This window comes from Rhineura floridana, chromosome 4, assembly GCF_030035675.1.
Source record: "Rhineura floridana isolate rRhiFlo1 chromosome 4, rRhiFlo1.hap2, whole genome shotgun sequence".
Taxonomy (NCBI): domain Eukaryota; kingdom Metazoa; phylum Chordata; class Lepidosauria; order Squamata; family Rhineuridae; genus Rhineura; species Rhineura floridana.
Genome location: NC_084483.1, coordinates 183,587,818 through 183,612,776, shown reverse-complemented (window position 1 = coordinate 183,612,776; position 24,959 = coordinate 183,587,818). Strand labels below are relative to the sequence as shown.

The window sequence follows — 24,959 nt, the reverse complement described above, 5'->3', positions numbered from 1 at the left end:
CAGTGACAACACAATCCCATGCATTTATTATTATTATTATTTCTTACATTTACTGTATATCCCGCCTTTCTTTCATCATAGAACCCAGGCATCATACATTAATTTATTTATTATTTTATTTATATCCCGCCCTCCTCCCAGCTGGAGCCCAGGCATGTGGTTCCCAGGCAGTCTCTCATCCAGGCAATGACCAGACCCAGACCTGTTTAGCTTCAGCAAGGTGGTGGCCTCTTGCGACTTCAGACCATAGCCTGGGACCTTTGGAAGGAAGTCCCACAATGTTGAATGAGGCTTACTATAAGGTAAGTTTGCAGCTTAAATCAGGTTTGTGAATAGGCGCTCCGCTGACATGTAAGAACCATTGTGAAGTAACCAGGTACAGAAGCTTTTAGTAAACAAGTTATTCTTCTCTTTCAGGGCCCCAATATGCCAAAAGGTGCCAAGATAAAATGCAGACAGACTTGGAATTTTTGTGGACTCCTTTGCCAAACTACATGAAATTCAAAACACTAAGGGGGAAGTTCAGTTATTCAGACGTTTGCATTTGGAGAAACAAAAATACCAAGTTAAGTGAAATGCCTCCAAAGCTTCTAATCACGCAGCACAAATGTCTGGACACATAGGTTGTTGTTTGTCCCCTGCAAAAGATTAAAATGACTGCTCCTCTGAAACAAATGTACTTCTATTCCTCCACTTCAACATGTTAGAGTACACACACCCAAAAGCCAATGAAAAATAGTACAGAGGGTGACTTGATAAATGATTTGAGATGTGTTTGTGGATCACTCCATTGTGTTTTCTTTATTTACACAACTTTTCTCTCAGCTCTGAGGATGGTGTGCCTCTGTTTATTTTAGAAGATTAGAAAGGGATTAATGATGCCAATTCTTTTAACAAAATGGCCATCTCTCTTGGAGACTACAAATTACTGATTCATTACAGCTTCCTCTCCAGTTCCTTCACCGCAACAAAACCAAGGCAATCCCAATGTCAACCGATTCTGGCTAAATAAAGTGATCCATCCTCCCTGTATTTAAGGACAGAAGGGGGGGGAAGCCTCTGCTCTGACTGACAGCATCTAGCCCTATATAAACAAACAACACAAAAACACAGAGTGCAGGGCAGCTTATGCTACAAGAAACAGGGCAGAAGCAGGTCAATGACATCTTCTCAAGTGCAAGAGATCAGGAGGGGCAAAACACAGAACAATTCAGAGCCTGAGCCTGTTTTGGTAAAAAAACCTAAGAAAAGCCCTGCTGGATCAGAAAAAAGGCCCTTCTAGTCCAGCATCCTGTGCTCACAGCGGCCAACTAGAGGCCTTTGGGAAGGCTGAAAGCGGGACCCGAGTGTAACAGCACTCTCCCCACTTGTGATTCCCGGCAACTGGCATTCAAAGGCATACTGTCTCCAGCAATGGCAAAGGAATAGAGCCATTGTGGCTAATAGTCATTGATAGCCTTACCCTCCAAAAATTGTCTAAATCTCTTTTTAAAGCCATCCAAATTGGTGGCCATCAGTACCACTTTGTGGGAACAAACTCCACAGTTCAGCTATGCACTGTGTGAAAAAGTACTTCCTTTTGTACATTCAGCTTCATTGGATGGCCCTGGGTTCTAGAATTATGGGAGATGAAGAAAGAGCTTTCTCTTATCCACTTTGTCCATACCATGCATAATTTTATACACTTCTATCATGCTGGCTCTTATTCACCTTTATTCTAAATTAAAATGCCCCAAATGTCACAACCTAAAAATACAGGGCAAAATAAGAATGAGTCCAACATAACTATCATCCAGAATTCAGGAAGCAAGATTTCAAATGACACTCTAGATATCAAGGCTAGATATAAGAAACAAAAGATTTTAAAATGAAAAGATGGTGTTACCTGGCTGGGTATGTGTTTAACTGAACTCAAGTTAAATGGCTTTGAAAAGAAAGGAAGATGAAGGTTTAAAAACTGGGGAACAGTAGTGAGTTGGCTTTGATGGAGTGTTTGAGTTATACAACATCCACAAAAACAAGGTAGCCCCCCCAAAAAATCTGCAAAGTGTAAGAGGGGGGACTTCTGCCAGGAGATGCAGAAAAACTGTACAGCAGTTCTAGATGCTTTCCAGCAATGGCTGGATTTGGAGAAGGTCCACAAACGTAAGCCTAGGGCACAAGGTATTTTATTATCCTTTCGTCCAACTGTAACACAATTTACTCTCAGCTAGGGCAGCTCTGGCAACTGCTTTCAAATACCAAGTCTTAGCCTGCTATCAATCCTTCTTAGGAAGCAGTATATTCTCGTCTCCACTAACGCCTTTTCCAGACATGACTAATCATTATGCTACAGAGATATATACATTTCCATGTGCCTGTGTGTGGCCTGGCTCACCCCAATAACAGATGAGGTAGTAAAACTGTCTGTGGGCTGTGCCCCATCAGACTGCAGGTGACGAGCAACTTGATTTCTCCTCTGCACTTTTTTTTTTAAAAAATATCCCTCCTGCATACATAAAACCGAATGTCAGGGAGAGGCAAAAACATTGCGGGCTGAAACACATGTGTACCACTCAATGGCTCATTGAGTCATCCTTCATACCAGGGGTTGGGAATTTGTGGCCCTCTAGATGTTGCTGGACCCCAACTCCCATTAGCCCCTGCCAGCGTGGCCAATGATAAGGGGTGTTGCGAGTCCAGCAACATCTGGAAAGCCACAGGTCTGCCCCAACTGTCCCTCACATTTCAAGAATGAGTGGCGAGGGAATCCCCCCTTCCCCACCACTGGATCTATCCCCAGACATTTGCGCGCTGAGCAGAAGGTCTGAAAGGACAACCTGTCTGCAATTCAGCTGAACACGCACAAACTTCTCCTCACAATTGGAAGTCCTCCAGGCTTTCCATCCAATATGTGAAGGTCCAGGGGTCTTGTTGGCAGAAACGTTGGTGACAGTGCCAGTAGACGCAGCCCCACTGAGCTCTCTGTGCAGCTTTAGAACACATGGAGGGTAAGTGATCTGCAACATCAAGTGGTGACCTGCACGTGCAAATGAGCCACCCGAGCATAGGTAAGCCTTTCACATCACCCTGATACAGTGTTCTTTCTGTTGCCAGTGGTCATTAATTGTTGAGCAATCAAGTGGTCCACATCCTTGGGCAACTGGGTCCCACGACCTGCCTAATGTCACCCTTCTGTCCTCTGTCCTTCCCAGACAGTCCAATGCACACTATCCATAAGACTATATTGGGTCAAAGTGGCCTTCTTATACCAACACTACATACATAAACAATCATTTTTCAGTTCCCTACCATCCGTGTCTGGCTGAGTTCATTAATGTTCTTCCCAGAATAACTTTTCTATTTTGCCTTTTTACTAGGTCATCCCCTAATAAAGTGTCCCTTGGCAGGTTGTTAGGTGCGACTCTAAAATGTGCTTAACTACAGTTGCTCAGCGAAGCATAGCCCTCTCATCTGGTTTATAGAGACTGATTATAAGGAAGATGGGGAGGAGAGGACAAAATCTTTTAAACATCCAGGAGAAAACAAGAGCACATTAACTGGCTAAACTGCAGGACTCTGCTCCTCTGCTTTCAAACCTTCCTCTGGTTAGAGCGGTCACTGACCAGAAGGCATTTATGTCCTGCATCTCGTGCCAGTGTTTGCGATCAGAAAGAATGACAATGCACATTTTTTGTATCCACAGTAAATGCAGGTATGCCAAGCATCTAGAATAAGGCCAAATCCAGACTTCTGAGGGTTCTTTTCCATGTTACGAAAACTGCTGTATGCACACTAACAACAGTTTACCACATGTGGATTTGTCACTGTGAAATTACCACATATTATGAACCACAGATGGATTCTACCGCTACACCCAGTGTGGCGTAGTGGTTAGAGTGTTGGACTATGACCTGGGACACCACGATTCAAATCCCCACATAGCCATGAAGCTCATTGGGTGACCTTGGGCCAGTCACTGCCTCTCAGCCTCAGAGGAAGGCAATGGTAAACCCCCTCTGAATACCGCTTACCATGAAAACCCTATTCATAGGGTCACCATAAGTCAGAATCGACTTGAAGGCAGTACATGTACATTTTATGGATTCTGTGTTAATGCTTACACAGAAGTACCCCTATTCACTGTAGAAATAAAAATTAGGCCAAATGTCAACCAGATCCTCTTCTACATTTGGAAACAGATTGCAAGGTCTTATCCTAATCCTTTTGGCAATTGAGCCTCTGTCCACTTTTGCACAACTTTAGTCCTAGCCAACTCCAGGTTTGAGGGAGACCTTGGCAAAATGCCCTCTAGTAGGGCCACCCTTACCTTAATAGGTGCTGGATCAGGCCAATGGCTCATCTGCTGTAACCTGCCCTGGGACCTCCAGGTGAAGGGTGGGCAATAAATGCTCATCATCATCATCATCATCTAGTCCAGCATCCTGGTCTCACAGTGACCGACCAGATGGCTATGGGAAGCCTGCAAGCAGGATTTGAGTGCACCAGCTCAACAGTTTGGGGGGGCTGGGTGAGCGAGGCATTAGCAACTGAATCAATGCTGATCCAGATCCAGTGCTCCAGTTACTACCACCACAGTTGATCTTCACCAATGAAACATCTCACTTATGTAGGTATGTGAAGCAGAAATAGCATACACCAAGGGGTGTAGGGGACAATTCGCTCCAGGTATCATTTTTTTTTCAAACAGTGCACTCCAATCAAAAGAAAGAATGTGGACTTCAAAACTTGAAAGCATGGGATAACCTTTGCTTATCATCGGTATACCTGATGGAGCGCCTCCAACGTCATAAATTGTGCCACCCTACAAGATCTGCCACTCAGGGCCTCCTCTCAGTCCCGTCAACTAAAGTGATTGGGTTGGTGAGGACTCGGGAGAGGGCTTTTCTGTGGCGGCCCCCACGATTTGGAACTCCCTCCCAATAGATCTTCGACATACCCCTTCCTTATATATATTTCGCCGAGGCCTGAAGACTTGGCTTTTCCATCAGGCCTTTATGAACTTGAGACTTCTAAGGTGAACTAGCTTCAGAATTGTATTACTGACAACTTTACTAAATATTGTAATTTTGCATTGTGCTGTACTGGTTATATTGTTTTTATTGTATCATATTTTACCATGTATTTTATCGTGCTTTATTGTACGCCGCCTAGAGTGGCCATTGGCCAGATAGGCGGCCTATAAATTAAAGTTTATTATTATTATTATTATTATTAACCTCCCCGTAAACATATCAGAAGGAATGCTCAATAAACAGCCAATGTCATCTAACCTCCCTGCAAACCTTGTGCAAACAAATCAGGATAAATACTCAATAAACAGGTCATATGGAAGTGACCAAAGATTTTGATTATTCAAAACAGTGGTTTTCTGGTCTGTTGTAAAGATCAAAATGATTCTGATTCACACATGACCTTGCTCACTATCAGGGCAACCTGCCCCCTTGAAAAAAGTTCCCAGGGGAACCTTATAGATCTCCACGATGCCTGTACAACACTCGAGTGTGAGCTTTGGAGCAGTTCCATTTATGATTCACTGACCTTCTCCACCATGTGGTTTGTGGCTATATTCAACACACAGCATTCTAAACTTTTTCCCCAGGAGTTTACAGAGTTTCTCTTTTGGCCTTGGCTGTGACTGCATCCTCTGCTATCTAAATGCCTTTAATTCATTGACGAAGTTCTCCCCGCCCCAACCTTCACTCTCACTTATCAAAGTGTTTTCCACTCCAGCACCTCTAAATTCCCTGCAAGCCCCTCTAAAATATACACACTTTATTTCTCTCCAAATGTGAAGCCTGAGAAACCATTATAAGATGTTTAGAGGTCTGCTGACATTATTGGTTATCCAAGGATAACAATCCCTGAACTCATTTCAACCTCTCTTTTTTTTTGTTTAATACATTCAAGGAGTCAATCAAAGGTTGAGGAAGAAGAAATAAACTCTGAAATAATCAGTCTCTTTTGCCTCACCTCTAAAGCTGGCTTCTTTTACACGTTGACTGAAATCTTCATGTGATTTAGAAGCCTGGGTGATCAGGGTTCTAAACTAGGTCTGGAGAACCTCTGGCTCTGCAGATGTTGCTGAACTACAACTCCCATCACGCCAGTGGCCCATCTAGCCCATAATCCTCTTCTCACAGTGGCCAACCAGACGCCCAGGGGAAGCCCACAAGCAGGACCTGAGCGGAACAGCACTCTCCCCACCTGTTTTTCCCAGCAGCTGGCATTCAGAGACTATTGCCTCCGACTGTGGAGGCAAACGTCTTCAGTTCACGACAGTCTGCAAGTGCATATATTTTAAACCTACTTGGGAACTATGATTCATAGTGTGGTCCATAACTGAATGTAGAATGAATTAATTAAAGCGGGGGGGGGGAATTAACAAGGTGTAAAGTTATGTGGTATTGCCCTTCAAGTTCCTTCTTTTCTTGTCTCCTCCTAAACAGTGACAGCAACACAGGAAAGAGAGATTCACACTCCTCTCACAGAGAGAAAAAATGTTAAAACTTAAGGCAGCTAATTGGAGCAATTTAAATGCAGTGGCATCTTAACTCTGTTTCAAGAAATATAAATTAAATGGAGAGAAATGCACCGATAGGTTCATTGCAAATGCTTTAGCCAATAACTCATTTTCATTTTTCTGATATGCTATACATTTTACAGCATCCATTTTAAATGTGAATTTCATTAACATTACAAATTTAATATAAGCACATAAAAAGTAAACAAATACCACATGCTTTTGGCATGTAACATTTTGATGACCTCCAAGGCCTCTTCTAATGTATCGATATAAGAAAAAGCTAATTCCCAAGGTCTCATCAGTCTTAGGCTTCACATCAGGAAACAGGACTGAAGGCAGGGCTATGCAGATAGGAGTTGGCCATCAAGGGCATCAACAAACTGTGACCTAAGACGCATTTGGGAAGGTGCAAAACTTGACTTTCATCCCAGAATTGGGATCATCAGTACACAGCTTGCAAAGCAATAGTGTCCCCAAATATACCCTTTTCTTTCTCTCACCTTTGTGAATGGCTGCCACTGAGATAATTGGAGAAAAATAATTCCTGCATTTGGAGGCCAAAACTCCCAGCAGTGAATGGTCCACCATCATGAATTTCACAGGAATGTGCAGTATGCAACAGGATCCTCCTCCCCACATACATAACCCGTCAAAATGATGCACATTTTCCTACCATATACACTAAAAGCGCTTTATAAATTCTAAGTTATTGTTCATAATCACCCCACTGAATTATGCCAGCCTTGTCATTAATGTGATGTGAAGTAGCCTGCCCCAGAAGCCAGATTCCTGAAATGAAACTATTTTGCTGGCTCATTATCTTCTGGAATCCAAGAGCAAAAGCTCAGTACATCCAGCCCTGTTCTATCCTATGAAAAGGAATGTTCATTATGTACCAGAGAGAATGGAGAAGTCTCTGCACAGTTGAGCCCTTAGATGTGCACTGCCATGACTGGATGTCCTAGACATGCACTGCAGTGACAGCCTTTATCTAGGTGACACCAACCATTTTATGAAGTCAGAGCCTACAACTCTTAATTTCAGGATCATGGATAATTCAATCATACTACTAATCATGCTGTACTGATGCACAGAAGAAAGAATTTCAATAGTTCTTGAATGGGAGAGAAAAGCTCCACATTAGGGGTGGGAAACAAGGCATGTAAACTGGCAACCCTGCAGAGCCCCCAGACTCTGAACTTTCATTTTTGAAAAGGTAAGCTTCTAGCCCTCCTAGAAAGAAAGTTATGAAGCAAAATGTGCATGTACTTTCCAAGTGATTTCTGTAAAATGAGCCAGGCTGGCTGATTCAGCCTGTCAGTGTTTTTAGCCAATGAGTGAAGTCAGAGCTGTGATTGATTAGTGAGTTGTTTCAACATGAGACAACATGAATCCTCTCCTAGCAAGAGCAACAAGCCATGATCCCTGACATTACATCTAATCCAGGGATCATGATTTGTGTTTCTCTGAGCAAACAAACAATGTGAAGCTGAGTTTTGTTCTTGGCTGACCAGTCATGTTTCTTTGAGGAAACAAACCACAATTCTCAGTTAGATATAACAGGAGCTTAGGAAGCTGTATGCAAAGTCAAAACCATTGGTCTATCTAGCTCTGTATTGTCTATAGTGTCTGGCAGCAGTGCTCCAAGGTTTCAGGCAGTATTCTGTCCCAGCCCTACCTGGAGAGAATAGAGATTGAACCAAGGACCTTCTGCGTACAAGGCAGATGTTCTATCACTTAACCATGACACTTTCCAGGGCTTAGGGTTTGCTGCCATTCACACTAGGGGAGAAGTGACGTGGGAGCGACCTCCATGTTCACAGTAAACAAATTATTAGCTATGGGCTTTACTGTGACATGTGAACTGGGTCTTTATTTCAATGAAGAAACATCAGACTCACATAATTTCTTTGCAACTATGATCTTATTTATTTATTTATTAAATTTATATCTTGGCCTTGTTCCCAGTAGGAGTCCACAGTGGCAAATAAAGCACTAAAAACACTCTAAAACATCTTAAAAACAGACTTTAAAATATAAAACAAAACACCTTTAAAAACATATTTAAACAAAGCATCTTTAAAAACATATTTTTTAAAAAAAAGCTTTAAAAAATCTTAAGAAGCAATTCTAACACAGATGCAGACTGAGATAAGGTCTCTACTTAAAGGGCTTGTTGATCTTGCTGCAGTTAGTAGATTTAGATTAGAAAGAACAGTGCAAATTAAGCCATATCATCCAAATCTCCAAGTAACACCAAAAGTGGGCTCAAATTGAGAGAATAATCTGTTTTACCGCCAAAACGCTTTTTATATTTGAATCATTTCACCAAATATTCAAAAAGTCAGCTTTGGCTTGTACACATTTCCAGTGTTTATTTCCAGTGTTTATTGTTTCTGTTTCTATAAATCTTTCTCAAAAAAGATGAGGTCTCTGATACTACATCTGGCAGGGAATCTTATAAAATTTTCAGATATACTAATGAAACCACACACACAGTGTATTTTCCAGTGCACTAATTTCCTGGAACAGCCAACAGTATTAAAAATACTTTTCAAGCAGGAACAAGTCTACACAGCCTAATCATTAAATTAGCAGTGTACAGGAACAATAGCAGTTCAGTTAAACTCAAGACAATTGGAGAATAAACTGTTTTAGTCTGAAAGAGGTGATCTTATCCCAATGTCTTTTTACACGCACACACACACAAATTGGGGAAAACATTTTACTAAATGTATTCGATAGAAAACACAATTATTCTATGAAGAATTACTGCGCCAAAGATAGAGACTTAATTAAACGATTCAAGTGGGAAACAAGAGGGTGATTCATCCTGTTTTAAGTGGAAATCTCTACACAGCAATAATCTATTGAGTTGCTGCTCCTTTCTGCCTCCAATAAAAACAAGGGGGGAATGTCTCTCTACCTTTTATACTGAACTGTTCCCACTCAGACCATTATACTGTTATCCTCTTTAAATGAGAGTATGTACCGCATGTTCACCCGTTGATTATGAGAGCAGAAGGGAAGCCACCTTTCCATTTTGCTTTTTGCTTTTTTCTGGCTCAGTTTGAAACTGGGTTGAAATGGTATATTTCATTCCCCTGCTCCCCCCCCCATTTTTAACACTCTCCCTCCTCTGCTTTTGATGCACACTGGGAAAACCCAGCTCCTGGGAATATAGGGAGGTGCCTTACACCAAGTCAGACAGGGCCAAGCTCGATATTGTCTGCATTGCGTACAGTGGCAGGCAAGCAAAGTGTTAAATTTCTCCCCTGGCTCTGTTCTAATCCCATTAATTATCACCTACACTGATGCAATTTGCTGCTTTTTTTATTAAGGAAAACAGCTCCTCAGATACAAAGGTGCATTTATCATGTATACTTTAGGCTCCCAGTGACATGCAAAACTGTCGTGTGTATTATTGCCATCTTTTTTTTCTGGCAGGGCTTCTCAGCCTTTATGAGCTGCCAATAGGCAGAAAATTGGGAGGTGAAGGCACCAGGTGAGAAAAGCACCTAGCACTAGCCAAAAGAACAGGAGCTATGTCAGGGCGGGGAGCCACTGATCCTCATCCTAGCATCAAGCAAATAAATTGCCAGGACCAACATTTGAAAGAGATGTACTCTCATAAAGGCAGAAGAGAATAGTCCGGGGGGGAAAAGATTGCAACCTTATGAGTAACTGCACCTCATTCTATTTTCAGCTTAGGAATTCTTACATTTATGGGGAAACGTTGTGCTCTTTTAACAGCAGCACAGTAGGCAGAAATTCAACAGGAAAACCTCTCCCCAGCATGGATATGAAGAGCTGAATTCCTGCTCACCAGAAGCTGACAGTACCTCATACACAAATGCTTGATCACTCCTAATCAGGAAGGCAATGCACACAGGAAGTTACCCTATACAGAGCCAGACCACTGTTGACATTGACTGGCAACGCCTCACTAGGGTTTCAAATGGGAGTCTCTCCCAGTCCTACCTGGAGGTGTTGGGGACGGATCTCGGGACCTTCTGCATGCAAAGCAGCAGCTCTGCTACTGAGCTATGGTCCCGATACCAGGGTCAGATACAAAAGAAGACCAGCTCTTGAACCTTGTATAGTTCCAGTAGATATTGCACCTGCTGAAATTCCTTCTTCTACACAACTGATAAAGCTGTAGGAGCTATGTCCTCTATTGTTAACTGGATACTACAAGTGGCGACATCACCAGTTTGGTGCTCTTTTCTTCAATCTGAGCTAGACACTGAGCAAGTGTGATGCAATTGCTAGTAGTACCTAGGATTGCCATGTTTTTATTGGCCCTGTTCCCATGCCTTTAACAGCACCCTGATGCACCCATGCTGAAAGCTTTTCTTGGCATGGAAATCTGGAGAGAAGGGTGCAAGGGGAAGAGGATCACATGTTAAATTTTTGTGCATCAGCTTGCAGTTTCTGAAAGGACAGGAGTTTGGTCAAAGGCAAATTCTGTGCTAGGGATCATTAGGAAAGGAATCAAAACGGAAAACACAATGTGTTTATACAAATCTATGGCTTAAATACATTTGAAACACTGTATATGGTTCTGGTCACCACGTCTGGAAAAAAAAATATTGTAGAGCTACAAAAGGGGAAGAATAGGTCAACCAAAATGTTCTGGATTGCCTCCTCTGCAAGGAAAGGCTACAACTTTGGGGCTCTTTATCTCTGAAAAAAAGGTGAGTTAAGGTGACAGAGTATATAAGGTAATGAATCATGTGGAGAAAGCGGTCAGAGATAAGTTTTTCTCTTATAATACAAGAACCAGGCAATATCCAATGAAATTGAATGTTGGGAGAAGGATCATAGCTGAACTGTAGAGTTTGCTACCACAAGAAATAATGATGATCACCAATTCGGACAGTTTTAAAAGGGAATTAGACAGGTCCATGTAGGATAAAGCTATCAGTTTCATGATGCTATATGTTACCAAAAGTATCAGGGGCAACATGTCTCTAAATACCAATGGCCACTGGGGAACAATGGCAGGGGATGGCCCTTGCTCTCATGTCCTGCTTTTGGCTTCCCAGAGGCATCTCAGTGGCCATTGTGGGAAACAGGATACTAGACTAAACAGGCCTTTGGTCGGTTCCATCAGGGCTCCTTATGTTCTTAAGGCAGGGGTGAGGAACCTTTAGCCCTCCAGACATTGTTGAATTATAATGCCCATCAGCCCTATCAAGTGTGTCCAATGGCCAGGGATGATTGGAGTTGTAGTTCAGAAACATCTGGAGGACCAAAGGTTCCCCACACTTGCCTTAGGACAATTCTTAAAGTATCCTATGTAAAGAATGCCCAGCTTCCTTGAAGGGACACAGTCCATGAGAAGCTACTTTACAGTGAGGTCCCGTCTGCACTACACATTTAAAGCAGGATTATACCACTTTAAACATTCATGGCTTCCTCTAAAGAATCCTGGGAACTGTAGTTTGTGAAGAGTGCTGATAGCTGTTAGGAGATTCCCCTGGGAAGAGGGACTGACTGTTAAACCACTCTGGAAATCATAGCTCTGAGGAGGATAGGAGTCCCCTAACAACTCTCAGCTCCCTTGTTGTTGTTGTTGTTAAGTGCCTTCAAGTCGATTACGACTTATGGCGACCCTATGAATTAGCGACCTCCAATAGCATCTGTTGTGTACCACCCTGTTCAGATCTTGTAAGTTCAGGTCTGTCAGCTCCCTTAACATACACACCACAATTCCCAGGATTCTTTGGAGGCTGAAAGTGGTATGGTACCGCTTTAAATGTACAGTGCAGATGGCGCCTGAATCAGATCACTGGTCCACCCAGCTCAGTATTGTCTAGACCAGCCTTTCCCAACTAGTGGGCCACCAGATGTTGTTGGACCACAACTCCCATCAGCCTCAGCCAGCATTGCCAATGGTCAGGAAAGATGGGAATTGTGGTCCAACAACATCTGGTGGCCCATTAGTTGGGAAAGGCTGGTCTAGACTGACCAGAAAATAGAGGCTCTCCAGGTATTTGCACTAACACTTTCCGAGCCCTGACTGAATTGAATCAGGGACGTTCTGTATATGAAGCAGATGATCTATCACTCTACTAGGGCCCTTCCCCTAAGCAGATTACAGCCCTACGAGGACAATGAAGTTCAAATCTCACCTCACCATCACCTCAAGCAGTCAGTTTCTTTTTTCTCAGACTCCGCTGCCGCCACCCCCAGCTTCAAGACTGCTGAAAAGAACAGTCCATCTCATAAGTATATCAGCAGAACAAACAAAATAAACATAGGGGATGAGGAAAGAGAGTTTCTATATAAGACATGGTACATACATAGTATGTACCATGGTACATACATAGATGGATAAATAAAATCAAGCAGTAGTGTTAAGAAATGGCCCATAAACTCTTCTCGGGGACCGCCAGAGAAAAGGAATTTCTTTTGATCTCATCATAGATCGTATATAGTAAAAGGTAAAGGTGTCCCCGCACTTATAGTGCGAGTCGTTTCCGACTCTTAGGGTGACGTCTTGTGACGTTTACTAGGCAGACCGTATATATGGGGTGGGTTTGCCAGTTCCTTCCCCGGTCTTTCTTTACCCCCCAGCGTATGCCAGGTAATCATTTTACCGACCACGGATGGATGGAAGGCTGAGTGGACCTCGACCCCTTTTACCGGAGATTCGACTTCCTCCTTTCGTTGGAATCGAATTCTGGCCATGAGCAGAGCTTCGACTGCGTTACCGCTGCTTACCACATTGCTTTTTAATATGTTTTTAAACCTTTTCTTTTTCTAAAAGATGTTTTTAAAGCTTTTAAAAAATGTTTTTAAAGATGTTTTATTTTAATATATTTTAAAGTCTGTTTTTATGATGTTTTAAAGTGCTTTTAGTGCTATGGTTTGCCACACTGGGTTTCTAATGGGAGGATGGGCGGGATATAAATCAAATACGCAGCTTGGGCTGCGTTACTGCCGCTTACCACTCTGCGCCGCGTATATAGTAGATTGTATATATTGCTCCTAAGCAACCTTTGCCAACCTGGTACCCTTCAGTTGCTATGGGCTACAACTTGCATCAGCCCCAAACATCTGAAGGGCTCCAGGTTGGCAAAAGCTGCCCAAAAGCTTCAAGGTAAACAGAGCACTTTCCTCCAACACATCCTCCAAATCCCCCCATTCTTCCATCACTTAATCTTCAGGCCTCTTTCAAGCAAGCCCTCCTCAGCTTATATTTTCCTGTCCCCTGAGAATGAAGAATAGGCCACCAATTGGACTTGTTAACAGTTGCCTCCACAAGCTGTTTTAGTAACCCTAATTGTTGGATTCTTGGCAGCAGCTTCCAAGGACGGGGTTTTAACTCTCAAGTTACCAAAGTATAACGCGGTGGGCAATCAGTCAAATGCATTACCCCTATGAATGGCCATAGCACTTTGACCCTTTGAGCCTCCTCCTCTGGTTCCTAAGCTATTTTCAAATTAGAGACCCCTTTCCTGCTGCCGATTTTACACCTATAGTCCATTGTCCAAAGTACTGGAAGTGAGCCCAGTGGGGGGGGTAGTCTACCTTAGGTAGACTTCCCCAACCTGGTGCCTTCCAGATATATTGGAGGGCAATATCCATTAGCACCAGCCAGCATGGCTGTTCTGGCTGGGGCTGCTAGGAGTTTTAGTCCAAAACACCTAGAGGGCACATCAGTCAAGCCAAAATCCCATCTAGTCTAGCATCCTCTCACAGCAGCCAACCAAATGGCCATGGGAAGCCCAGGGGGGCAACCTGAGAGCAGCAGCATTCTATCCACTTGGGATTCCCAGCAACTGCCATAAAGAGGCACACTGCATTTGATACTGGAGATAGTACATAGCTATCATAGCCACTGATGGTGTTATCAACCAGGAATGGGTCTACACTCTTTCGAAGCTGTCACTACATTTTGTGAGGAGGGTACCTGCTTGTGAAAGGCTGCCCTCAGGGAAGAGTAAGATCTAAAATTTCTGGAAATTTTGAAGCCATGGAAAAAAACCTTTTTTCGGGGGGGGGGTGTTCAGAAAAAAAATGATTTTTTTTTTGAAAAATTGAAAAAATGCATTATTCGCACTTTTTACAGATTGAAAGTCACTTTGTTACTTCAGGAACATCAAATGTAATTATGTACAAGTTGGTTTGGCATAAAATTATCACATTTCGTATATTCAAAGTAAATTTTATTCAAACAATGATTACAAATTGAATTTACTTTTTTAAATTTTACTTTTTGTTTGTGTAACAAATGGATCTACAAGATCCTGAACTAAGGAACACCTGAACTGTAAGGAACCTCTTTTGTTTTGCCAGTTTATGAGATGCAGGCAAAAAACAATTAAAAAAAAACCCAGAAGAAACCATCAACATTAATAACAAAGAAAATTATTTATGTCTCCGCTAGTCCTTCACAGTGTCAAGCAGTCATAAAACATCCATTCCCATAACAAGAACTGAGAAAAAGAGGGGACCAAAATTCAATGAAACATTTTATCCATCATGCTAAAATAAAACATTCCATAATCCATTTTTTCTTCATTTTTTCAATTTTTCCCATTTCTCAGAAAAACAAAAAGGGCTTTGGAAAAAAATGGGGGTTTTCCCTGGGCCTTCACATCTCTAGGGAAGAGTTGCAGAGGGAGAGGCAGTGGTCAGGGGGAAGGATTTATTATTTATTTATTACATTTATATACCGCCCCATAGCCGAAGCTCTCTGGGAGGTTTACAGCAATCAAAAACAATAAAAACAAATATACAAATTTTAAAACACACACCATAAAATTTAAAAACTCAATTAACAACAACAACAATTTAGCATCTCTTGCTGAACACCACACGTCACTGTCAATTGCTCTCTACTCCCCAGACTTTAAAACGTAAACGGGAGCAGGCCCATATTTAATGACCTAACAATCCCATTCAGAAATCTGAGAATCAGTCCTGAAGACAAAATGATCAAGCCAGAAATTTCAGAACAGTCACATACCAATCCCATATTAACTCAGCCTAATGATCTGCCAATGTATGGAATCACCCAAGCCTGCAAAGGAGGGCATGGGTCACAGAATTTGACTTGATGATGGTATTTCTTCACAGCATAAATCCATGTCTTCAATGCACATCATTATCCCACAGAATCCTCCACTTGCTTTTCTTAATCTAGCAAGTCTGATTTTGACCTTTTGAAAATATTTAGTGTGGTCCCAGTCACATGCTTACTTAACAGTAAGTCCCACAGATTTACGAGATTTTCTTCTGTACAGAGGTGGCTGATGGTTCCATGTCAGTGGGGCAGTGGAATCCACTCTGGGTTTTAGTCTGAACTTTAAGGAGCTGTCCGTTGATATGGAGCCACTAGCTGCCACTGCTTCTAAATCCAAGTGCAAGTCTTATTCTATGAATATTTACTCAGAAGTAAGTGTTGTTGAGTTTCATATAACTTACTTCCAGGGTAAAACGCACACAGTATTTGGAACAGGGATTTGAACCTGTGGCCCTCCAGACGTTGTTGGACTCCAACTCTCATAAGTGCCGGCCACCATGGCCAATGGTCTGTGATGACTGGAGCTGTAGTCCAACATTTGACAACTACCTCAGATTATTTTGTCCATCTCACCCAGTGACATCAATTCTGACTAGCTCCAGTTCTCTCTGGGACAGGTCTTTCCCATCACCTTTTGCCTGATCCTTTCAGTTTGAGCTGCCAGGATCTGGGACTTTCTGCATGCAAAACATGTACTCTGCCACTTGCAGCTTTTTTTTATTATACTATGTTATATAGCTTTATGGTACGAAACAGTACTACAATCCTAAAGTCGCAGTCTTAGGTCTAGTTCTCACGAAGGTAACCAATCTCTGAGCTGTACCACTTCAGACTGCAGGTGGGGTCACACATGACTGAAACCTCCTCTGTACAAAGTATTCTCTGCATACAGAAAGCTAGCATTTTAGGAGACATTCTAGTTTTCTGTGCTTGGGGAATTTCTTTTGTGTGAAGGATGATTTGGCTATCTAAGATCCAGAAACAGGTGTATAACCCCACTAAGAACCGCCTAAGGATGTTGGTTGGCAGCAGCTCTCCAGGATTTCAGACAGGGTCTCTCTCAGCCCTACCTGGAGATATCTGGGATTGAACCTGGGACCTTCTGCAAGGAAAGCAGCTGTGCTACCCATGAGCTATGGCCCTTCCCCAAACTACACTCAGCTTTCCACTTGCAGAGGTCACTATATTTATGCTTATTATAACTTCTTTTAAAAGAAAAGCAAGTTAAAAGACTAAGCAATTAAAAGAGACAAGGAGAGCTAGGGAAAGTTCATAAATATTCCAACCTGTCTAAGATTATGCATTTTTTTGCATTGAACATGCATGTCAGTTTCACATGAGCTCATTCACAAATCTGTTCCTTAATCTAATTTTAATTGTTTTAGAAAAAAACACATGAAAATTTGTATTTAAATAAATGTTAAATACATATTTATATTTGCATTTTATCACAAAAACTATTTAAATACTTATTTTACCACAATGTATGCATTTCTAAACATATTGGGTTGCATTCAACACAGCACTAAGCAGATTGTTCCACCAGCGCAAGGATTTCACCTCGTACAATGGAATTATCTCACCCTCTCCTTCCCCCGTGCACCCCTTAAATCTGTTCTGGGGGCTCCCCCAAATCCAGAGCAGATTTGTGGATCCCACGGGGCACGCGTGAGGGGAGGAGGGGGGAATCCCATTGTGCTAGTGCTAACCCTTGCACTACCACTGCTACACAGTTGAATACTGCCCATTTTATTCTAAAATATGCATTTTAATGCACTTTGGTCTGGTTTTAGAGCCAAGAATTCCATCACAAAATTCACAGAAGCGCAAAACCTGAAATTAACATTTTAAAAGTCTGATGGCAAGGAACTTACTTCTGTATCTTAACGTCTATCAGCCAGAATTTTTCAACAATACCAGGCAACCTCTTTACTTTAGTAGGCCAAGCAAAGTTGTCTAAACACAGAAGAAGAAGAAAATTACTGAACCCAGCCCAAAGCATACAAAAAGATGGCTCCACCAGTCTATTGGCAGCAACCTTTATAGGAAAAGAGAATGCAACTTTAGCCCTTCAGCTCACACAACATATTATATATTCAACTCCATTCTAGGAATTAGTCCTTTTCATGCCCTGCATTCATAGATCTCCTCCATACCCCCCTTCTTTTCCTTTTCCTTTTTGTTACTACATGGCTAGCTTCATGTAGGCCAAGTAATATTAGATCCGTTCATATATTTTTGCTCACTGTTTATTCGTTCTCTTGCTGACCTGCCCAAGGCCCCCCTTGGGAATTGGCCGGGAGGCTCATAATGCATTTGCAGTCCTTGCAGAGAACAGACTCTGTTCTAGGGAAACGAGGATCACGCTGCAGGCCTGGCATATGCGTGTCAAAGAATCTGAGTAAACAGTCCAAAAGAGCGCCTCTTCCAGAGGCAAAAGTAGTTTGAGCAAGGCTGCTTTCACATTGCACTTTATTCCATTATTCTGACGATTTCTTACCTGGTAATTTGCGCATTATGTTTGCCCTTTCACACAACACACAAGCTAGTTCTGGGATTCTTGTGGAATATAGTGCAAGTTTAGCGCTAATTTTCACGATAAATAATACCAGAAACAATCTGTTTGCAAGCCTGGGAACCTGGGAAATCAAAGGAGTTTTTTGCTAGCTGCAGCCACTCACATGACAAGCATCCCAGCATGCAATGCATTCACACCCTTTAGGCGCATAAGGGGTTTTTTTACCTGATGAAAATTGTACTGGTATTCTGGCATAAGTGCAGACAGCAGCAGCATTTATTTATTTATTTTATATCCCATCCTTCCTCCCAGTACGAGCCCAGAGCTGCATTTTCCCATACACATCCTTGCGTCAATACAACTAAAATAATTTTAAAAGTCAGATGCTAAAAGGAGAGGGCTTGCATGGTGACGGGATGAGATCTTAGACCTCCTACACAGTGGGGAACAGTGCAAATGCGTACAATGGGTGAGAGACGAAAACAAGACATTCATTGCAGCCGTATGAAAGACAGTTGCACAAAATGCTGGTATATCGGCTGAAAAAACTACTGTTCCTTAACACCACAGCTACTGCAGTGTGAAAGGAATTTTAGAAATTGGGACAGAAACGCTGCCTTTTTAATCCGTTAAACTAATGCAATCAGCCCCATGTCTGAAAGCAGCCCTAGATTATACAACCCAATGAACTCTTCCCCACCCCCTTGGACCATACTACTTCAGGCTGCAGGTAAGGGCTTGCGTATTTGGACCCTGCACTACAAACAAACTCCCTGTGCATAGGGGGAAAAAACAGCATGAGCAGGAGGAGGAAGGTTGGCTGAACCCTTCTTGCCAGGAATTTTGGTTTACAGCAGCGCATACAAACATTCACCTTTCCACCTGCAGAGGTACATAGTTAGGGTCGCAACTGGGTAGGAAAAAAAGTCACCAAAGGGTTAAGGCCCAAATCGAGATGGCCCCCTCCCCGGCATTAGCCACTTGTGTAAAAAACAAAAAAGTCATGTACTTAAAGGCTCAGACTCATAGCCATCCAATGTGTAGTTTGGTCCCAGCAAGAAAGATGGACAGGGGAGAAGGGAGGGAGAAAGGCGTAGGATTAGGAAGCTGGATCTGTTATGCCCCCAAAGGCCCTTAATCTTTTTATTTTACCTTGTAAAACAGATTCCACACACCCCTGGATATGTGTGCATTGTTATACATAATGTATCTTCAACTCTTTTGATGTCAGCCTTCCATGCCATGTGAAACAGGCTCTTATCTTCATGCAGTTGAAAGTGCCAGAGAAGTCCTTTTCTCTCTCTCTCTCTACCCCGCCTGTCTTTTCATTGAACAGACTGATTCCCCCAGTAAACACTCACCCAACAGTGTAAGAGCTGCTTCCACATCATTAATTCCCGTGTCACTGGGGAGTATGTGTGAATACTCCTACCGCATTGTGTGTGTGTGTGTGTGTGTGTGTGTGCGTGGGGAAAATCACATGGGTCTTTCCCATCTGATCAGCACACCACCAGGAGACAAAAGACAAACAGCGTGTTGAGCTTTTCTGTACAGTGATTGTAATTTTAAGGACTTTTGAAAAGAACATTCTGCAAAGGCTAGCTTTTCAGCTTGGCATGAAAAACAAAAGGAATTCTGTCCTCTGCAAGAGATACCAATCAGCGTGAGGCACCTTCTTTTGCTGATGTCCTCCACTCCGCATTGTAAGTGTATCTACTGAGGCCTCAAGCTTTATTTGATCAGAAGATCAATCAGCTAAAACCAGAAACCTGGATTGAGGCTTCCAAGGGGTTGGAGGAAGTTGCAAGGAAGTGCTGAAGAGGGTGTGGTGTCCATAACCATTTCTTAACTCCCATATGATTCGAAATGTTCTTGCATTAATATGTCATGTTCTGCCGCATTCATGCAAAGTTCCACCAAATTCTAATTTTAACTCAAAGAGAACTCAAAAAGCAAATAGTAATTTTTGAAAAATTCCTAGGGTGGTATTCAATGCAAGTCCTACTCAGAGCAGACCCACTGAAATTAACAGACATTACTAACTTGCATTCATTAATTTCAGTGGGGTCTACTCTGAACAGGACTTAGCTGAATACAGGCCCTTGTGTTTAAACATGGTATACTACAGAACAATTAAATGTTATAGCTGAGCCCAGAAAGAGTGAATCTCCTGATACAATACTGAGCAGTCATTTGGCAACACGGGATGTTTTAAACTATCCCTTTCAGCTTTGAAAAGTTATGGTGTCCCATCGTTAGCCATGCAAAAATAAATGGCCCACAAGCTAAAGGAGGGAAAGTTTTAAATGTAGACTCCCCTAATGGGATCAGGCTCACCATGTTTTTTCATGTGGTTTTAGATGTGAAACTCTCCCGAATGTGCTTTTTTCCACAGTGAAGAGAAATACATTAGAACAAATAATTTTACCAGTTTATGAACTGAACATGTTATGCCCTCATGTTATGCTTTTATCTTCTTCAAAGTCTCTGCTTCCAAAAAACCATACTTTGCAATTTGTGCTCATGTGAATATTATTGGACTGGAAGACATTAAGGCGCTTTTTCCATGGTTGGACAGACACAAGAGAATTTATGGGCCAGTGTTATGCCACATAAAACAATCCAATAGCACAATCTTGCCGTGCTGGTTTTGATCTTAAAACCCTTAACATAAGGATGTGGAAGCTGTCGCTCTCCCAATTCTCTTGGTTCCAAAAGCCCCAGCCAGAATGCCCAATTGTCAGGGATGATGGGAATTGTAGTCCAACATTATCTTCACCATCCCTGCCTGAATGGCTCAGGACCAAGACAGCCTGAAAGATTTCCTGTCCCCACATTCGCCTGTCTCTGTACATTAAGATCTGCTTCAGCAACCTCTCTTTAAGTTCTCCCACCATCAGAGGATTGCCAGGTAATTACTGGGAAAAGGGCCTTCTCAGTGGGGTAACTTTAGAATGCTCTCTGTAGAGAGGACAGCCTGGCATCTACTTTGAAGTTATTCCAATGTCAGGTGAATTTTTTTAAAAAAATTATTTATTTGTTTCAAACTTTTAAGTTCAGTTTTATCTGCTGGGTTTAATTCAGTTTGATCATGGCTGGGTCACAGAGAGGACAAAAGTCTACCCGATGACCAGGAGAGGAAGACAGACATCTGGGCAGGGAAGAGAGGATGTTCGCGGTGGGGTGGGTGCTCTCTATAGGACAAGATAGCTGGGTCCCATGTTTCCTGGGGATCACAGTACGTCATCGTGTAGCAACTTTCATGTAGTATCATTCTTAAGAGATCTTAAAAAAAATCTACTAGCAGGCAGTTGCTGAGTGTAGGGCTTTCTTTGCTAAACACTAAAAGACCACCTGCCCATTTGGTCCAATGAGGGAGGGACGTCATGCACAGTCCCCATTTTTATATTGCTCCAATTGATTTTGCTGGGGGGTGGGGAGGGAAGTATTTTTAATAGGTTTTGATCAGTAACGTAGTGGCAAATTCAGAAGTGCATAGTCCCTTCATGATAGTCACACTACACTCCTCACAGCCATGCCCCTTTTCCCACTCTCCCTTGTCTCCTTTGTGAGTCCACACTCCACTCCACTCCAAGAAGCCAATCAGCATGAAAGGGGAGGCTGTGTGTTAGTTACTGAGAAGAGTCTTCTCAATGGCTGACTCAACTCCATTCACTCAAGGAGTCTTCTCAGCAGCTAACATGCTCCCTTTTCATGCTAATTGGTTCATACATAGGAAACTGGCTGGCACACTGCTCCCAAAAAAGTAATGGGTCTATGACTCCCTGTGACCCCAGATGATTACACCCTTGGTTTTGAATTTGTTTGAATGAGTTTTGAAATTTTGTAAAGTGCTATGAAAATTTTACTGAAAGGCAGAGTACCAAACTTTATAATAAATAAATAAAAATAAATACAATGAAAAAATCCTATGCGCACTCATTTAGTACTAAGTTTCAAGGAAATCAAATGACACACACACACACAGAGAGAGAGAGAGAGAGAGAGAGACTGCTTTTCAGACAGGATTGGTTCCCAAAGCAACTGTCAATTAAAACCCACATAAAGAGACCATCTATAATTAGGAATAAGTTGGTATACGTTGCAGGGGAGTGAAGTCTTCGGGCCTCTGGCAGTTGGTGATACAGTCCAAGATCCCCTCCAAAGAGTTCAGTGGAGGGAACTGCAGGTGGATTCAACAAGTTGCCAACCCATGGAAACTGCCTGCTCATTCATTTGGACAATTTTCAAGTTACTTTCAAGCCAACATGCAAAGAACAGTGAACCCACTACATAAAAAAACTGTGCTGCATATCCACAACATATTTTTTGTTTTAAGTGGTTTGCTCTTCCGACTGGGGTAAATTGTGAGCAGTGCCCGTATCTTGACACGTCTCAATAAACCATGCTTTATTATGATATGCACGAGCAGCAACAAGCCTTGGGTGTGTGCGTCCTCCTTCTCCTGCACAGCTGAAAGACTTTGGAAACACTGTTTCTGGGATACTACGGAGGTTGCAAAATGGTGGCCAGGCTGACCGTAGACTTGTCACTAAAAACAAAAAACCTCACGAAGAAAGAAAGCTGTGCCTTTCTCACTGTGAATGCTGAGCCCCACTCCAAGAAACAGTTGCACAAATGCTCCTCTCCTTGTAGAAATTTGGTGAAATGGTCTTCCTGATTCCTCTGCTCACAAACAGGGTGGAGAATTTTGAGAGGCTATTTGTGCACAGCTTTATCCCCAATGGTAGCGCCACAACAGCTCAGTAGGCGAGAGGCTAGGCTGACACCCTGATGTTATTGGTTTAGGCCAGCTTCCCCTGTCTGATGCTTTCCAGATGTCGTTAGATTCCAGCTCCCATCATCCCAGACCCTTGGCCATGATGGTGATTAGAGATGGGAGTCAAAAACAGCATCTTGAGGAAGCCAGGTTGTATCAATGGGTTTTTCTGCCCACTGCAGGGCCAGGTAGACTCCAAGCCCAAAAGCAAAAACTGTCATGCCAAATGCCAACATTCAGACAGGCACTGACATTCATTCATTCATTTATTATTTGATTTATATCCCGCCCATCCTCCCATTAGAAACCAAGTGTGGCAAACCATAGCACTAAAAGCACTTTAAAACATCATAAAAACAGACTTTAAAATATATTAAAATAAAACATCTTTAAAAACATTTTTTAAAAGCTTTAAAAACATCTTTTAGAAAAAGAAAAGGTTTAAAAGCATATTACAAAGCAATTCCAACACAGAAGCAGACTGGGATAAGGTCTCAACTTAAAGGGCTTGTTGAAAGAGGAAGGTCTTCAGTAGATTATGAAAAGATAACAGAGATGGTACCTGTCTAATATTTAAAGGGAAGGAATTCCAAAGGGCAGGTACCACCACACTAAACATCCGCTTTCTATGTTGTGATAAGATGGTATCTGCGCAGTGATTGACTGGGTACATAAGATACAAGATGGTCTTTCAGGTATCCTAGTCCTAAACTGTATAGGGCTTTGTATACCAAAACTAGAACTTTGAACTTAGCCCGGTATAAAACTGGCATAAAGAAAGCATTTGAAGTGTCAATGCCCTATGACTCCTGAGTCACATTCAGATGTATTGCTTAAGCCAGTGGCTTAACTCTAAACCCCACATGGCCCCCTGCCCACCCCCACAAGCACGCACCAATTTACAAAACAAAGCATCAATTCAGGCAAAAGGCAGTCTGATAACCATGACAACATTAACCACCTTAAAACAGGGGATGCCTTAAATGGGAATAAAATATTTTGAACTAAGGATCACCAGTATGGTGACAGTGGGCCTGCCAGAGGGATCTGGCTGGCCACTGTGGAAAGCAGGATGTTGGATTAGATCAAAAGCAGAGAACCTTTTTCAGCCGCACTCCCTTCTTGCCAGTCTTCTCAGGGGCCACATGACGTGGATAAGTGGGTCCAGAACTCCCTAACGTGGGCAAAACAACAAATGGGGATTTTACCTTTATCAGACAGTTTTGGACACATTCCAGCCAGCCAAAAACACTGCAAAGGAGCGCTCATGAGAGAGGCTTGGCTTGGAAAAGTGTGTGGCTGAGGAGGGTCACACAGAGAGGCTGGGGGGGGCATTTGCTCCCCCCCAGGCTTGAGGTTCCCCATTCCTGGATTAGACAGACATTTAATCTCATCTGGTACCTGAGGAGGTGTGAGGATTTGCAGCAAGGGGTTTCTTGACAATACGAGCACTCCACTCAGATTCTTGTGAGCAGAATTGAGGTGGGCATAGAGAGCCAGGAGCAGCCCCCTGCCTCAGTTCTATTCACTGTGCTGAACTGCCTGCCGCGACCTCCATCTTCTGCTCTCCAAGGCAACAAAACGTACCTTGGGGAAGGGCATCTTGAGGATATGGGGCTTCATTTTATTTATCTCTTTAAAACTTTTCCCTACCACCCTTTAAACATATCAAAATACAACAGTCACAGTAAAACCAGCCAATTCTACTAAAAGCTTAGCATTATGTATGTATGTATTTATATTATTTATTATTTATTTTTTACTGGGTGCCATGGCAGACTTCCCCTGGCTGTCACAAAATGAATCACAGAAGACTGGCAAAACCAGGCAGGCTTCATCCAGAGATTGCAACATACAGGTAGTTCTATTTAGGAGAGCATGTTCCTTCAGATGTCCAAGTCTCAAGTTGTTTAGGGCAGAGGTTCCTAAACTTTTCCCCCCACGGACCACCTAAAAATTGGCGGACCACTTAATTATTTTTCTGCCTGTTGCAGCAATTGTAATGCGCTATGCTAGATGCTGAATGAATGCATTTTAATAGTATTTTCATTGCTTTTTTATTTTGGACATTGCCTTTTATTATATTACAATTTGAATT

At 42.4% G+C, this 24,959-nt stretch overlaps 1 protein-coding gene across 3 annotated transcripts in view; it reads right to left on the bottom strand.

The window, feature by feature from the left end:
* Window positions 1-24,959, bottom strand: part of PRKCE (protein kinase C epsilon) — a 472,683-nt gene that overhangs the window by 308,103 nt on the left and 139,621 nt on the right. Inside the window, exon 1 of one of the 3 annotated variants that reach the window (XM_061625428.1) lies at window positions 17,810-17,888. The exons of the other annotated variants lie outside the window; for them this stretch is intronic. The gene's annotated coding sequence lies outside the window, so the exon portion shown is untranslated. Of the gene's footprint in view, window positions 1-17,809; window positions 17,889-24,959 lie in introns of those variants that run through there. 3 annotated transcript variants of the gene reach the window in all.